A 4,841-nucleotide genomic window follows, 5' to 3' on the forward strand; every position below is an offset into this window, starting at 1 on the left:
AATTTAATAAAGCATAGGATAAAACAACATAAATACAATTTAATAAAGCATAGGATAAAACAACATAAATACAATTTAATAAAGCATAGGTTAAAACAGCATAAATACAGTTTAATAAAGCATAGGATAAAACAACATAAATACAATTTAATAAAGCATAGGATAAAACAACATAAATACAATTTAATAAAGCATAGGATAAAACAACATAAATACTTTTTAATAAAGCATAGGATAAAACAACATAAATAAAATTTAATAAAGCATAGGTTAAAACAGCATAAATACAGTTTAATAAAGCATAGGATAAAACAACATAAATCAAATTTAATAAAGCATAGGATAAAACAACATAAATACTTTTTAATAAAGCATAGGATAAAACAACATAAATAAAATTTAATAAAGCATAGGATAAAACAACATAAATAACATTTAATAAAGCATAGGATAAAACAACATAAATACAATTTAATAAAGCATAGGATAAAACAACATAAATACAATTTAATAAAGCATAGGTTAAAACAGCATAAATACAGTTTAATAAAGCATAGGATAAAACAACATAAATACAATTTAATAAATCATAGGATAAAACAACATAAATCAAATTTAATAAAGCATAGGATAAAACAACATAAATACTATTTAATAAAGCATAGGATAAAACAACATAAATACAATTTAATAAAGCATAGGATAAAACAACATAAATACTATTTAATAAAGCATCGGATAAAACAACATAAATACAATTTAATAAAGCATAGGATAAAACAACATAAATACAATTTAATAAAGCATAGGATAAAACAACATAAATACATTTTAATAAAGCATAGGATAAAACAACATAAATACTTTTTAATAAAGCATAGGATAAAACAACATAAATACAATTTAATAAAGCATAGGATAAAACAACATAAATAAAATTTAATAAAGCATAGGATAAAACAACATAAATAAAATTTAATAAAGCATAGGATAAAACAACATAAATACAATTTAATAAACATAGGTTAAAACAGCATAAATACAATTTAATAAACCATAGGATAAAACAACATATATACAATTTAATAAAGCATAGGATAAAACAACATAAATACTTTTTAATAAAGCGAAGGATAAAACCACATAATTACAATTTAATAAAGCACAGGATAAAACAACATAAATACAATTTAATAAAGCATAGGATAAAACAACATAAATACAATTTAATAAAGCATAGGATAAAACAACATAAATTCAATTTAATAAAGCATAGGATAAAACAACATAAATACAATTTAATAAAGCATACATTAAAACAACATAAATACAATTAAATAAAGCATAGGATAAAACAACATAAATACAATTTAATAAAGCATAGGCTAAAACTACATAAATACAATTTAATAAAGCATAGGATAAAACAAATTAAATACAATTTAATAAAGCATAGGATAAAACAACATAAATTCAATTTAATAAAGCATAGGATAAAATAACATAAATACAATTTAATAAAGCATAGGATAAAACAACATAAATACAATTTAATAAAGCATCAGATAAAACAACATGAATACAATTTAATAAAGCATAGGTTAAAACAACATAAATACAATTTAATAAAGCATAGGATAAAACAACATAAATACAATTTAATAAAGCATAGGATAAAACAACATAAATACTTTTTAATAAAGCATAGGATAAAACCACATAAATAAAATTTAATAAAGCATAGGATAAAACAACATAAATACAATTTAATAAAGCATAGGATAAAACAACATAAATACTTTTTAATAAAGCATAGGATAAAACCACATAAATACAATTTAATAAAGCATAGGATAAAACAACATAAATAAAATTTAATAAAGCATAGGATAAAACAACATAAATAAAATTTAATAAAGCATAGGATAAAACAACATAAATAAAATTTAATATAGCATAGGATAAAACAACATAAATACAATTTAATAAAGCATAGGATAAAACAACATAAATAAAATTTAATAAAGCATAGGATAAAACAACATAAATACAATTTAATAAAGCATACATTAAAACAACATAAATACAATTAAATAAAGCATAGGATAAAACAACATAAATACAATTTAATAAAGCATAGGATAAAACAACATAAATAAAATTTAATAAAGCATAGGATAAAACAACATAAATAAAATTTAATAAAGCATAGGATAAAACAACATAAATACAATTTAATAAACATAGGTTAAAACAGCATAAATACAATTTAATAAAGCATAGGATAAAACAACATATATACAATTTAATAAAGCATAGGATAAAACAACATAAATACTTTTTAATAAAGCATAGGATAAAACCACATAATTACAATTTAATAAAGCACAGGATAAAACAACATAAATACAATTTAATAAAGCATAGGATAAAACAACATAAATACAATTTAATAAAGCATAGGATAAAACAACATAAATTCAATTTAATAAAGCATAGGATAAAACAACATAAATACAATTTAATAAAGCATACATTAAAACAACATAAATACAATTAAATAAAGCATAGGATAAAACAACATAAATACAATTTAATAAAGCATAGGCTAAAACTACATAAATACAATTTAATAAAGCATAGGATAAAACAAATTAAATACAATTTAATAAAGCATAGGATAAAACAACATAAATTCAATTTAATAAAGCATAGGATAAAATAACATAAATACAATTTAATAAAGCATAGGATAAAACAACATAAATACAATTTAATAAAGCATCAGATAAAACAACATGAATACAATTTAATAAAGCATAGGTTAAAACAACATAAATACAATTTAATAAAGCATAGGATAAAACAACATAAATACAATTTAATAAAGCATAGGATAAAACAACATAAATACTTTTTAATAAAGCATAGGATAAAACAACATAAATAAAATTTAATAAAGCATAGGATAAAACAACATAAATACAATTTAATAAAGCATAGGATAAAACAACATAAATACTTTTTAATAAAGCATAGGATAAAACCACATAAATACAATTTAATAAAGCATAGGATAAAACAACATAAATAAAATTTAATAAAGCATAGGATAAAACAACATAAATAAAATTTAATAAAGCATAGGATAAAACAACATAAATAAAATTTAATATAGCATAGGATAAAACAACATAAATACAATTTAATAAAGCATAGGATAAAACAACATAAATAAAATTTAATAAAGCATAGGATAAAACAACATAAATACAATTTAATAAAGCATACATTAAAACAACATAAATACAATTAAATAAAGCATAGGATAAAACAACATAAATACAATTTAATAAAGCATACATTAAAACAACATAAATACAATTAAATAAAGCATAGGATAAAACAACATAAATACAATTTAATAAAGCATAGGCTAAAACTACATAAATACAATTTAATAAAGCATAGGATAAAACAAATTAAATACAATTTAATAAAGCATAGGATAAAACAACATAAATTCAATTTAATAAAGCATAGGATAAAATAACATAAATACAATTTAATAAAGCATAGGATAAAACAACATAAATACAATTTAATAAAGCATCAGATAAAACAACATGAATACAATTTAATAAAGCATAGGTTAAAACAACATAAATACAATTTAATAAAGCATAGGATAAAACAACATAAATACAATTTAATAAAGCATAGGATAAAACAACATAAATACTTTTTAATAAAGCATAGGATAAAACAACATAAATAAAATTTAATAAAGCATAGGATAAAACAACATAAATACAATTTAATAAAGCATAGGATAAAACAACATAAATACTTTTTAATAAAGCATAGGATAAAACCACATAAATACAATTTAATAAAGCATAGGATAAAACAACATAAATAAAATTTAATAAAGCATAGGATAAAACAACATAAATAAAATTTAATAAAGCATAGGATAAAACAACATAAATAAAATTTAATATAGCATAGGATAAAACAACATAAATACAATTTAATAAAGCATAGGATAAAACAACATAAATAAAATTTAATAAAGCATAGGATAAAACAACATAAATACAATTTAATAAAGCATACATTAAAACAACATAAATACAATTAAATAAAGCATAGGATAAAACAACATAAATACAATTTAATAAAGCATAGGATAAAACAACATAAATAAAATTTAATAAAGCATAGGATAAAACAACATAAATAAAATTTAATAAAGCATAGGATAAAACAACATAAATACAATTTAATAAACATAGGTTAAAACAGCATAAATACAATTTAATAAAGCATAGGATAAAACAACATATATACAATTTAATAAAGCATAGGATAAAACAACATAAATACTTTTTAATAAAGCATAGGATAAAACCACATAATTACAATTTAATAAAGCACAGGATAAAACAACATAAATACAATTTAATAAAGCATAGGATAAAACAACATAAATACAATTTAATAAAGCATACATTAAAACAACATAAATACAATTAAATAAAGCATAGGATAAAACAACATAAATACAATTTAATAAAGCATAGGCTAAAACTACATAAATACAATTTAATAAAGCATAGGATAAAACAAATTAAATACAATTTAATAAAGCATAGGATAAAACAACATAAATTCAATTTAATAAAGCATAGGATAAAATAACATAAATACAATTTAATAAAGCATAGGATAAAACAACATAAATACAATTTAATAAAGCATCAGATAAAACAACATGAATACAATTTAATAAAGCATAGGTTAAAACAACATAAATACAATTTAATAAAGCATAGGAT

Source organism: Phyllobates terribilis, unplaced genomic scaffold, assembly GCF_046119375.1.
Source record: "Phyllobates terribilis strain yellow unplaced genomic scaffold, ASM4611937v1 Scaffold_20__1_contigs__length_20440879, whole genome shotgun sequence".
Classification (NCBI taxonomy): domain Eukaryota; kingdom Metazoa; phylum Chordata; class Amphibia; order Anura; family Dendrobatidae; genus Phyllobates; species Phyllobates terribilis.